Source organism: Muntiacus reevesi, chromosome 5 (genome assembly GCF_963930625.1).
Source record: "Muntiacus reevesi chromosome 5, mMunRee1.1, whole genome shotgun sequence".
Classification (NCBI taxonomy): domain Eukaryota; kingdom Metazoa; phylum Chordata; class Mammalia; order Artiodactyla; family Cervidae; genus Muntiacus; species Muntiacus reevesi.
Genome location: NC_089253.1, coordinates 43910844 through 43923873, shown reverse-complemented (window position 1 = coordinate 43923873; position 13030 = coordinate 43910844). Strand labels below are relative to the sequence as shown.

The 13030-nt window shown below is 52.6% G+C and overlaps 1 protein-coding gene across 1 annotated transcript in view; it reads left to right on the top strand.

Moving 5' to 3' along the window:
- The first annotated feature begins 3723 nt into the window (after positions 1–3723).
- Positions 3724–13030, top strand: part of CPT1A (carnitine palmitoyltransferase 1A) — a 56930-nt gene continuing 47623 nt past the window's right edge. The window contains exon 1 of the mRNA XM_065937950.1: positions 3724–3862. The gene's annotated coding sequence lies outside the window, so the exon portion shown is untranslated. The remainder of the gene's footprint in view (positions 3863–13030) is intronic.

Below are 13030 nucleotides of genomic sequence, written 5' to 3'. Positions count from 1 at the left end.
TATAAGTTTGGATTCCTAAAATTGAGGTCTAACACGCAGGGAGCAAAGATTGTTAAGAGTATAATGTTAAGCATGCAGAGCGATGCATTTTCACACACACGCCCACACCGGGGGTTTCTTTGTGTATTTCTAGCGATTACCATCACTGCCATCAATAGGTCTCACTTCTGTTTTTGAAATCATGCAGTATATTTACTTTTGTGTGTTTGTAGGGCTTCCTTTTGCTCAGCATAACATCTGTAAGAGCTGCCCACATTGCCTGTGTCGGTAGCTTACTTTTTTCTGAGTAGTAATACACTGTATGGTGAAACCACGATTTATTTACCCATTCTGTTGCTGCTGGGCATCTGGGTTGCTTCTGGATCTTTGTCACCTGAAGCAAATCTTCCATAAACCTTCTTGCATGTGTCTTTTCGAGGACGTGGGTTCTCATTTCTTTTTTGTTTTGCACATGCAGGAGCAGGGTTACTAGGTCATAAGTTGAGGCCATTCAATTAAGAATATGCTGTTGCTCTGAGTGCCTTTCACCGGCACATGGTCTAGTTGCCTTCCTTCTTTGCTTGCATCTGCATTACTTCATTTTGTCCTCAACAAACCCTGGTGATGCTGGCCAAGCAAACCCTGTCACTACCCTGACGTGTAACTGTCACTGTTTACTCACTGCCTACAGGGTTCAAAGTTCAAGTTCAGAAGTGCAGAACCCAGTGATTACAAAATTCTTCATTGGGAAATGGAAACTGAGTTCCAAAAAATCTCACACACTTTTGGATCAGAACCTGCTGGAAGCTGCCAGCAAGAAATGTGGCCGGCAAGAATGAGTGGGACTCAAGTGTGCTCTTGACAGGCCAGGAAGGCCTTGCAAGCTTTGTATATTGTTTCTCTATTTTAGGTTGGACAATGGCATTGCCATTATGTTTTTAGTAAAACAGCCTTTATCTTTTAGGGAATCTCCCTGGCGGTCCAGTGATTAGGACTCCGCCCTCTCATTGCCGAGGGCATGGGTCCATCCCTGGTCTTGATCCCACAAGCCATGCACCACCACCCAAAAACTTTAAAAATAAATAATCAAAGAATTTTTATCTTTTAGTGATTGGTACTCAAGAACTTGTAGAGAAGATGATAAGAGTTCTGGATTTGCTTTAAAGAAATCAGAAAAACAGAGGGACAATGTTTGAGTAATAATGAAAACATTACATGCATTTTTTAAAAAAAAGGTTCCTTATAGCCACAACAGGCGGCTGCTACGGTGTGTTCGAATTAAACTGGGAAAGAATTTGGGAAAAACAGAGAAGGAGAAAGATTACTTTCTGAGGCAGACTCTAGGCTATTTTTGGCCCTGAGGAAACTCAGGGTCCAATCAGGTCAGAACTCCGCAGGGACCTAGATCCTCTGTTCTTTATTAATAGTCGCTTCAGGGAACTGCAGTCCCCAGGGAGCTGCAGTCTGGGGAGCAGAGCTGAGAAGGGAGTAAGGCCGCCTCCACTCCCTGCCACCCCCCCACCCGCAGCTGCTCGCGGGTGTGGGCTCTTTGAGGTCCCCGGAGAGAGTCCAGGCTCTTGGGGCACAGGTGAGCAGGGAGACGACCACAGTCCCTGCCCCTGTCCCTCCCGGCCAGCAGGTGACACCAAGGCGACTTGCAGGGAGGGCTGCACGGTCAAGGCCATGGAGCCCTGGAAACAGACCCGGCGCAGGGCCCATCCCCATCCCCCCGCCCCCCCATGCCCCGAGGGGCGCGGGAGGGGGCAAGGAATGAGGGAGAAAGTGCCCTTGGGCCGGGGACCTGCAGACAGCTGGGGTTTGGAGGAAAGGGCGTGTGAGGTAGGGCGGCAGTCCCAGTTGCGAGGCGCAAGCCCGGAAGACCCACAGGCAGGCAGACGTGTGCGGGGGACGCTGCAGCGACCAGGGCAGGTACGGTGCAGCCCAGCCTGCCACGAACACCCTGGTCCAGCCCACCTGCCCTCTTGGGCCGGGAGATCTTCCAGGCTTCTCGGTCTGGGATCGCACACCAGCCAGACAGAAGCCGGCAGGGGTGATATCCTCCCTCCCACCTTCTTTAGGACTGAGGGTCAGCAGTGGTGAGCTCCCAGAGATGAGGCTGCCCTCCCAGGCACCGGTGGGAGTGCACGCTTTCCCAGAGGGGCAGCTCAGCTCTGCAAGTGGCACCAAAATGTCACGAAGATGTCTCACGTGCTGGTCCTTTGACCTTGTCGATTCACGTCTAGTGATCTACAGGGAGATACAGTCGTTCAAAGAGGCACCCTGACTGCCCAAGCAGCTTCATTTATGCCTGTGGAAATGAAAAGGGGGAGCCCAGGTGTCCATGTCAGTCATTCAGTCGTGTCTGACTCTTTGCCACCCCATGGACTGTAGCCCACCAGGCTCCTCTGTCCATAGGATTCTCCAGGCAAGAATACTGGAGTGGGTTGCCATTCCCTTCTCCAAGGGATCTTCCCGACCCAGGGATTGAACCCAGGTCTCCAACGCTGCAGGCGGGTTCTTTACAGTCTGAGCCACTAGGGAAGTACTAAATGTCCCTGGGTCGCGTTAGATACAGTGAAAGCCTCTGTTATCTCGGTGACCCGTCCACGACCTAAGCCACGTGAAAACAAAGGAGTGCTCTAAACGGCAGTTAACCTACGACTTCATTCAAAGCAGCCTGGAGAGTGTGCGCTCACAGTGCGCAGTAGTAGCGGCGGTGATGGGGGCGGGAACTAGAGAGGACTTTCATTTTCTCTTCTAAATCCGTCTGCGGTGCCGACCACATACTGCAGACCGAAAGACAGAGGCCAGCATGGGTTTTTCACCGCCCAAAGAAGTGGTTGACCTTTAGGAAAGCCTGGTCTTTGTTCATTAAACGGGTTCTTTTACGGAGCACTTGCTGTATGCGGGACCACGAGCTGGGGCCTGGGGAGCAGTTCCGGCAAAGACAGGGAAGGGGCGGCTGACCCCATGATGTAGCCGCCCGGTGGCAGCTGCCCTCGGCCTAGACCTAAACCCTGACACCGGCCAGTGCGAGCTCAGAACCCATGCAAAGTATACGGGTCACTTCGTCTCCACCTCCAGCCAGTTCTTTCCTGGTATCTACTATGCTTTCGGCATCTGAATAGTTTCCCAAATCTTACCAAAGCCTCGCGGTGGAGGAATTTTTATCCCAGTTATATGAAGAGGAGGCTCAGAAAGCTCACTGGAATAAGCATTAAGGTTTCGGCGCCAGGAGTCACGCGGCCCAAAGATCCTCTCAGCTCTCACTCCGGGTATAGGGTCCAATTTGAGGTGTGGGCTCTAGAATCAGACCCGGGCCCACAGTCGGATCCATCTTCTTAGTGTGATCTTAGTGGGCAGGTTAGTGATCCCTTCTCCAGCCCGGGCTAGGATCAGCTATTTATAGGAGTGCCCTGAGGATTATACGGGGCAATGCCTATAAAGGTCGAGCACGAGCTAGGCACTGCGCTGAGCGCGTTTATGGGCATGGCCCTAATGAGCTGACCCATTTTTCAGATGAGGAAACTGAGGTTCACAGGGCGAGAAATCTCCCCCTAGGCCCCAGGCTTGCAGAAGCGGAGGTGGCGTGACCCACTCCCATCCCCGCACCCCCGCCAGCCTCAGTTTCCTCGCGGGCCCAGCCGTCCAGGGCGCCCCGCCCCTGCGGATGCCCCGCCCCGTCCAGGCCCCGCCTCCGGCCCGCCGGGCGCTGGGAGTCGCCGCCCGCCAGGCCGCAGCCCCGCGCGCCTCAGCCAATCGGCCTCGGCCGGCGCCGGGTGCATTCAGCCTCGCCCGCGGTCCTCCCGCCCCCGGCTCCCGCTCGCCGCTCGCTCACTCTGCCGCCGCTGTCGCTGCCGCTGCATCTCTGTCCGCACACTCGGTAAGGCCGGGCTGAGTCCGCGCGCAGCGGGGAGGGCGGGCTGGCGCCGAGCACTGGCTGCGGCGGGGCCCGGGGCCGGGGGCGGACGGGGATGACAGGGGCCCCGATCGAGGCGGGGCGCGGGGGAGGGGGTCACTTCTTGGGCTGGGGCCGCAGAGACTCCGGGTTCGTGGAGAACTCGAAACTGGAGCGAGGAGGAACTCCACATCCCCCGCAGTGGACCGGGTATAGGGGGTCCGCGCCGGGGTCGCGATGCAGGAGAGCAGTCCGGTGCGGCTGCAGGTTAGGGATGCTCTCAGCCCTTCGAACTTAGCAGGACGTCTCCGGCCGGGGGCCCTTAAGGCCACCGGTTCCCTTTCTCTTCCTATTTCACCCTCACTTCCAAGGAGTGGGTAGTTTGGGTCTGGGGTCAGTTCGAGAGTCGGTCGGCCTGGGGACAGGTACCGTGCGGGAGCTGGCGGGGTGCTTGACTCTCCGGACTTGGCACGATGCCCCTGGCCGGGGGCCACCAGGATCGCCGCCTCCCTCTCCCCTCCCTGTCCCCCACTCCCCTCGCCGAAGGGGTTTGGGTCTGGGGATCCGAACGCAGTAGGGCAGCGGGAGTGATGCTCAGCCCTCCGGACCTGGCAGGGGACTTGAGCAGGGCGCTGTGGATCCTTTCTCGATCTCGCCCCATCCCTCCCCCTCCTGGGGTGGATTGGGTCTGGGGTGCAGTCGCCGGATCGCGGGCCGGTCCTAAGCGGGAGCCAGAGGGACGCTAGGGACCCAGAAGGACGCCGCGGACCCCCCTCCAGGCGTCCGCCCCCGCAGTGCAGCCGTGGGGACACGCCCTTGGCGCTGGGACTCAGGCGCAGTCCGAGCGCCCTAGGTGCATGCAGAACGGGGCGCCGGGCCTGGGACCCCGCTCGCGAGTGTCGTCCATCCCCGCGTGCCGCGCGCGGTCTAGGGCAGGTTGGCGCGGAGGCTGCCCAAGGTCGTGCCGGGGCAGGGAACTGTCTTGCGGGAGGTGGGAGGGCGTGGGGGCCTCACGTGACCAGGCCCAGGCGAACTTGGCCTGCGAGCCCGGACGACGTGGTCAGGGCGGTGGAGCATCCTGGGCTCCGTCAGTCCCTAACCCCAACTCCCTAGGCGAGCCGACAGTCAGTCCCTTTCGTTTTGTTTGGAAAGACCGTGGGTCAGCGTGTTTATTTTGTAAATCGGTGGTTGACTTTCATTAAAGCCAAAGAGAAGGATGATCATACTCTTCAAGAGTTAAAAATCTCGACTCTTCAGGTTAAGTACAGAGCAAGCTTAATATTCCCAACTCGGAACTACTCTCGGTTCCTCTGCGTTCCATGTGATATTAAAATATTGAAGGGCAGATTTTAGTAGGAAACTGATAACTTTGTAAGCTACTTAGTAAAATGAAATTCAGTTTAACCTCTTGAAACGTGTATTTTGTTACACCTTTTGTTGTTGTTACACCATTTTCTCACACAGGCGTCCGGTTTCTGGTCATTCCAGATATTCAAGCATGTTTACTTCTAAGCCCCAAGCCAAATGAATAAAAAATGGTCGAGCACACTGGTCTTTTTTTTTTTTTTTTCCCCTCCTTAATGCCAACAAGCATCAGCGCCCCCACCCTTCCAAATTATTTAAGGTGATACTGTTTATCGTGGAGGCAGGGGAGTGTTTAGCTGTGATAGGAACCGGAGGCTGCATTCTGGCCGAGTTTGGGGTGGTTCTGTCTCTGCGGGTCCCAGGGCTCCTTTTCGTATGTAAATGACCGGTTTGCTTCCTAAGATGTGTGGCGAGACCTGATCTTGAATGCTGAACTCGAGCCGAACAGCTGTGAGAACCGGGAGAACTCTGTATCAGACTGGCAGAAACAGGGCGTCATGCACCGGGCCAAAGAACCTTTCGAGTTTGTACTGAAAACAAGAGAGTTGAAGGGAATGCACCTGGCGTCGCTGCCGCCCTTAGCCCCAGGCCCGTGGTCACCGCGCGGTCAAGCCTGGGTGTCCGGGGAGTCCTGGGGCGAGGGCGCGGACTTGCGCAACCCTGGCCCCGCGCGCCGGTTCAGGGAAGCACCGTTAATTGTTCTCGGGCTTCGTGGTGAGCCCCTTCCGGAGGCGCCGTGCGCTCGCGGGGCGCGGTGCCGCCCTTCCTAGGTGGGTTGTCTTGGGGGACACCAGGCTCCTCACTGGCCCCAAGGCTGACCACGCAGGCCTTCCCACCCAAAGGCGCTTTTTGTCGCCTGCTGCCTCCGGGGTGACCGCGCTGGCGACGCGCGCCAGCCCGTTCCGGAAGGTCTCCGGGCCGGGCCAGTGGAACAGGATCTGCGCGCCGCGGACGCGCCAGGCCGGGGGCGGGGCTCGCCGTAACCTTTCCCCTACTTTTCTCAGCCGTCACGTGACGCCCGCGGGAGGGGCGGGGCGCGCCGGCCTCAGTTGCTGGCGGCCGCGGCGAGGACGCCTTCCAAGCAAGCAATTAAAGTCGCAGCCTGGAGTCTGAGGGCGGTGGGGAGGTGGGAGGCGGAAACGCGCTCCCGCTCCGGGCCCCGGGCTGTTTCTGCACTTTGATCGGATGCATTTTTTTCCTTTGTTGGAAAAAAGTGTTTAGTCACTCCGCATGGTTGTTGTTGGCAGACCCGACCGAGTGCTGCTGCCGCTGGAAGCCTGCACTTTGAATTCCGGAAAAAATTGCTGCTTTTAAGAATAAAATTGTTGTTCCAGCTGGTCTGTTTCAAGTGTGTTTCGGAGATTCTCTGTCTCCCAACTTCAACGAGGCCTCTGCTCGAGCCCCTCTTTTGAGCTTTTCCTGTGAGGACGTTTATGTTAAAAAAAAAAAAAAAGTAGGTAATACAAGCCCAGGATGCAAAACGAAGTGGGTACCAATGGGAATTCAGCACACAACTGGCTGCCTCCCTCGTGCCCCTCCCGAGAAGCCTCCTCTGTTGTTTCTTTGACAACTGCAGAGATAGTCTAGGCGGTACAGGGCATTTAAAAGAAAATCTGCTAGTTAACACAAATAAGGAATATTTTCTGCTTGTTGATTTCTGATTATTTTGCTGCCTTTTGTGAACTTCACCTTTTGCCCCCAAGCAAATATTAGGTGGACACTGCGTTCCCAGCAGGCCCTGGACTGAGGCCAACTTGACCTCCTTTGATAAGGTGACTAGAATGCCCTTTACTTTTTTTTTTTTTTGCATGTGAGTTGTTTTTATGCCCAACAATGTTTCGGGAAGTTAATAATTGAAAGTAGCTGCGGTACAGTAGGGCAATGACCCCATGGAGGGGTGGGAAGCAGGGCAGCCAGGCTCAGCTTCTGAGGGCTGATCAGCTGACTGTTCGACACCAAGTTCTCTAGGTAGAAAGGAAAGGAATTGTTCCTACTCTGGATGCGCGGTTCACTCCCGTGTCCCAGGAGGTCGGGATCCTCCTAGATTCTTCCCAGCCGGCCCCTAAGCTGCACTTGCAGCTTCTGCTTCCTAAATGGCTCTTGAACTTGCCTTCCTCCCTATTTGCATGAGCCAGAGCAGGCATTCAGGTATTTGTTGTATGAGCGAGGGAAAATTTGAGTCCCTTTCTTCCCCAGAGTCTTGTGGGGTTTTCTTTTCTTCTTCTTTTTTCTTTATATTTGTTTGGGTGCACCAGGTCTTAGTTGTGGCACATGGGAGCTTCAATTTCCATTACATAATTTGGGATCTTTCTTTGCAGCCTGTGAACTCTTAGTTGCGTCCTGTGGGATCTAGTTCCTTGACCAGGGATCAAACCTGGGCCCCCTGCATTTGAAGCACTCGAAGTGTTAGCCACTGGACCACCAGGGTAGGCCCTCCCCTGGATTTCTGTACTCTCCTAAGATGGTGAGGGACCTTTGGGACAGTTGGGTCTTCCTTGGGGAGCCTTGCTTCACCTCGTTATTACCAGGGTTAGGGACTCCTGCCAGCTCTGTCCTTCCCCACATCAAGGGGTCAGGATCCCCATCTCCCACCAGTAATACTGGCTTCCTCTGGGCTCCCAAGGCTCTTGACCCCCAACACGCACACAGCATTCAGCAGGATATGTTAGGTTGTGTTCCAACATCCTGGTAGGGAGGGGAGTCAGCTCCTTAAGGACAGGCAGTGACTTTCTAAGGAGTCACTCTGTCCCACACAGTTAAACAAGTAGAACATGTTTGTACTGAAAGCAAACACAAAATAACCTTACCTTTAAAAAAATTGTTTTATACCGTAGCTTGGACTTTGTTTTTTCTGAAATACTTCATTTGTAAGATTATGCCTGTATCACTGGTTTTTTTTTTTTTTTTTTCTTTCTTTTTATTTTTTTCCTTTTTTTTTTTTTTTTTTATTTTCCAGTGGGTTTTGTCATACATTGATGTGAATCAGCCATAGAGTTACACAAATTGTATCACTGGTTTTTCCCCAAGCGTCAGCTCATCTGTGCCCTTTTTAAAAGATTTCAGTTCAGTTCAGTTCAGTCGCTCCGTCATGCCCAACTCTTTGTGACCCTATGGACTGCAGCACGCCAGGCTTCCCTGTCCGTCACCAGCTCTTGGAGCTTACTCAAACTCATGTTCATTGAGTCGGTGATGCTCAGAATTTTGGTTTCTTTCAACTATCACCAGCATACATTGTTGTGCAGAGTGAAGTATAGCAGTGATGCTGTTAAATGTCAAAGACGTTTAGTGGTGGTATCAAGTACAGTAGCAAGAGGTGGGATGGGACCCACGTGGCGACCTACATTCCTAGAGGACTGCTGCTGGCCTGCGACTGCAGTTGGGAAGGTACAAAGTGTGTTCCTGCACTGGAGGCCTGATGTGAGTTATGGGCAATGTGCATACTTCATTTGCCAGGAAACAGATCTTATGAATGATGTTGACATTTGCTCTAGGCCACACACACACAGAGATATCTGAGTATGTGGCAGAGCTGGAATCTGAACCTCCATCTGTGTTCTCTGAAGCTTGTGCCCCCTCCTCTAACAGGCTGCTTCCCAGACCACTGTGCAGGTCGAGGGCCTGGGTGTTGGTGCTCCTCCACCTCTGGGCCCACTGGACATGACACCAAATCAGCTGTGTGTGTTTCTGGGTTTCCATTTCCTCTTCTCTAAGGCGGTACTTCCGACACCTGTCATCCTGTCTCACGGGGGTTTTATGAGGCTCCCTAAGGGATCAGATATGAGAGTAGTTTCCAGGGTGTGAGTGTGAATCCCTTGGCTATAGGCAGGTTTTCTGGGTACAGCTGCCTTCTGCAGTCCCCAGATGGGAACATGTGGTTTGACTAGTTCAATTGCCCTTTTGGGTACAAAGGAGAAGTGCACGGGTGGCAAATACAGGGCACCCCCTCCCCCTGCCAGGGTTTTGGAGGGAACCACTCCCTGGTGGGGAGGAGAGCTTCTGCGAACTCTCTGGGGTGGATGCGTGCCCCACCCAGCTGCCGTCACTCAGGCCCTCGTGCTGATGCTGGCCAGTCTGGAGGGGGTCCTTCTGGGTGGGCATCCAGAGAAAAACACCTGAATAGGTGGCACAGTTAATTGGGGCCTGCCAAATTCTGTGTTTTCTTTCTTTCTTTTCTGTTGGCCACGCCTCATGGCTTGTTGTCATGCGGTCGCTCCGTCGAGCCTGACTTTTTGGGACCCCGTGGACTGCAGCACGCCAGGCTTGCCTGTCCTCTGTCTCCCTGAGCTTGCTCACACTCGTGTGCATTGAGTCGGTGATGCCATCCAAACATCTCATCCTCTGTTGTCCCCTTTTCTTCCTGCCCTCAGTCTTTCCCAGCATCAGGGTCTTTTCCGGTGAGTGGGCTTTTCGAATCAGGTGGCCAAAGGACTAGAGTTTCAGTTTCAGCATCAGTCCTTCCGTTGAAGGACTCTAGGATATTATTCCAATGCCCGCATGCGTGCTGAGTCACTTCAGTCATGCCTGACTCCGTGCGACCCTGTGGACTGTAGCCCGCCAGGCTCCTCTGTCCGTGGGAATTCTCCAAGCAAGAATACTGGAGTGGGTTACCATTTTCTACTCCAGGGGGTCTTCCCGACCCAGGGATCGAACCCGAGTCTCTTTTGTCTCCTGCATTCACAGGCGGGTTCTTTACCTCTAGCACCACCTAACAGTTCCCAGATCAGGGATCCAACCTGTCACCCCTGCAGTGGAAGCACAGTCTTAACCCCTGGGCCACCAGGAAGTCCCCAAGACATTCTGTATTTTCCTTATAAAGATATGGCCCTCAATTCTTTTTCTTGCGAAGATTTATCTGATCAATCATCACTTGTGGATGTGGCACAGTGTAAGGCTTACATTTGAATTTGCTTTATTTTCACAGCAGCTCTGTAGGCAAAAGCTGTTGTTTATCAAGAGCCACAGAAAAAAGGATAATGATACAGAATTCCCCTGTAACCTGCCTTGACTCAGCATCTTTACCCTGTAAACGTGAATGGTTTATTATGATATACTTCACTGTGAGAAATGAACCATGTGGCCAATTTAAATAAAGCGATTATTAAATAATGTGGTTATTCAGCGCTCAGTCATGAATTCAAGATGTAGCCCTTCATGAACAAAAACGCCTGCCCCTTTCCTGTGCATGAAGCCCTCCCCAGCATTTACAGGGAGGTTCTGTGTTCTGAGTCTCACGTTCTTTTTTAAGTAATTGTATGTATTTATTTATGGCTGTGCTGGGTCTTCGTTGCTGCCTGGGCTTTTCTCTAATTGTGGTTAGTGGGGGCTACTCTCTAGTTGTTGGCGTGCAGGCTTCTTGCTGTGGTGGCATTCCTTGTTGCAGAGCACAGACTTAATTGCTCCACGGCTTGTGGGATCTTCCCGCATCAGGGCCCGAACCCTTGTCTCCTGCACTGGCAGGTGGATGCTTTACCTCTGAGCCATCTGAGAATCTCCCGAGTCCCATTCTTACCTCCGCCAGACTAGGGAGATAGTAATTAGGACACACAGGGATCGGGTACCTGCACTCAGGTGGGGAGGAGCCCTTTCATTCAGTCTTTCCATTACTGCAAAATTTTGCCCGCACCTAAACTCTCACTCTTATCATCAGCCAAATGGCTGAATACTAGAGAGTAAGCAGGAACGGAAGAGTCGTGAACCCCCTAGGCTGGAGAAGCCTTCCTGAACCTTCCTGGCGCTTCCCTTGAAGTGCTCTGGGTCGCAGTGCTGAGGTCAGCCTGGAGACCGCCTTGACCATCAAGCACAGCAGGAACACGCTTTCCCCAAGTCGGAGCCAGTCCTGGGGGGCAGAACCAGCTTTCAGGAGCCAAGCAGAACCCTCCCAGGCACTGGTTACCAGAGAACAGAAGAATATGTTGCTGATGACAAAATAATTGCTCTGCTTTCAACTAAAGATGATGCTACACATTCTCCACTTACAGTAGCTTCTCTCAAGAGGGTTTCCAGGGACTTCCCTGGTGATCTGGTGGTTAAGAATCTGCCTTCTAGTGCAGGAGACACAGGGTTTGACTCCTCATTGGGGAACTTAGATCCCACATGCCAAAACTAAGACCCAGGGCAGCCATAAATGTTGTTTAGTCGAAAAGTCGTGTCCGACTGTTTGTGACCCCACGGACTGTAGCACATCAGACTTTTCTGTCCACAAGGTTTCCCAGCCAAGATTGTTGGAGTGGGTTGCCATTTCCTTTTCCAGGGTATCTTCCCAACCCAGGGGTCGAATCCACGTCTCCTGCACCGGCAGGCGAATTCTTTACCACTGAGCCACCAGGGAAGCCAGGAATAACTAAATTTTATTTTAATTTTTTTTTAAAAGGGGGTGGGATGTCCTTCAGCCTCCCCCTGGGGAGGGATACCGGCTGTGCCCCTGGAGACCCTGCCTGGTATTCATGCTGCGCTCAGCTATCGCTTCCTGTGGGTGACCTCTTCTCAGAGGAGTCCCAGCTCATTTGTTTGCTGCTGGATGAGATGGGTTTTAACACAAGGCAGGGCCTGCTTCTTTGGGCTTGTGAATTGTGCAATTCTAGCAGGAAGACTGGAGCATGGGAATAACTTGAGAGTTGGCACCCACCACATTTGCAGTTACTGTCCTTTTACTGCTGGTTGCAATCACCTCATTTTGGTTATGATAGAATGACCTAATTTTTCTGTGTCATAACTTTAGGAATCTTAAGTGGAACTTTGTACGGAGTGCTTACCACTTAACTTGGAGTTGGACCTGGGCCTGATTCCCAGCTTTGCTGTTTGCTAGCTGTGACCTTGGGCTAGTTTCTTGACTTGTAGTAAATGAGATAGCATCAGTAAATCCTAGGATTCTAGTGGGAGTTAAATGGGCTAATGCAGATAAAATATGCATCACATTGTCTGGCATATGCCAAATGCTTTGGTAGAAAGAATGTTTTGTATCTTCATTGTTAATAGCAAAAAATTAGTCTGTATGCCCTATTTATCTATCTCTCTACCCGTCAGCTACCTCTCTCCTTATCTGTTGATTTCAAGACTATATTGAAAGACTTCTTTGTTGTTCAGTCGCTAAGTCCTGTCCTACTTTTTGCAGTCCCATGAATCGCAGCACGCCAGGCCTCCCTGTCCATCACCAACTCCCGGAGCTTGCTCAAGCTCACATCCATTGAGTCAGTGATGCCAGCCAACCATCTCATCCTCTGTCACCCCGTTCTCCTCCTGCCCTCAATCTTTTCCAGCACTGGGTCTTTTCCAATGAGTCAGCTCTTTGCATCAGGTGGCCAAAGTATTGGAGCTTCAGCATCTGTTAATTTCAAGACTGTATTGAAAAGCTTCTGACAACACCTAATTTATTGTGTGTTGCCATTGCTATAAAGTTTTCTTGGACGTCTGCTGTCACAAGGCCAGTTTTTATTGTTTGCTTTGTATTATAGAGGTGATTTCACATCTCAGTTTCCCCCAGGCCTTTTTGAAGTCTTGACCTGCACTTTGCATTGGATGACCTTTCACCTCCTTTCCTGCCGCCTGTTGCAGAACCACAGTGGGGGGGAGGGGGGGTTGGACTGGGACCGGCTCTGAAGGAAGCCAGATACCCTTGAGGGAAATAGAAAGTCTTATGAATGACTTCTTGATTACAAAACCAGTGTTAGGATTGGCAGGCCACTGGCTTCCGAGGTGAAAGGTTTTTGTTTGAAGGACTGGCTGCGGAGAAAGAGGCAAAGTGAACACATTTGGAAAACAAAGTACAGACCAGTTCAGAGGCTGAGAATC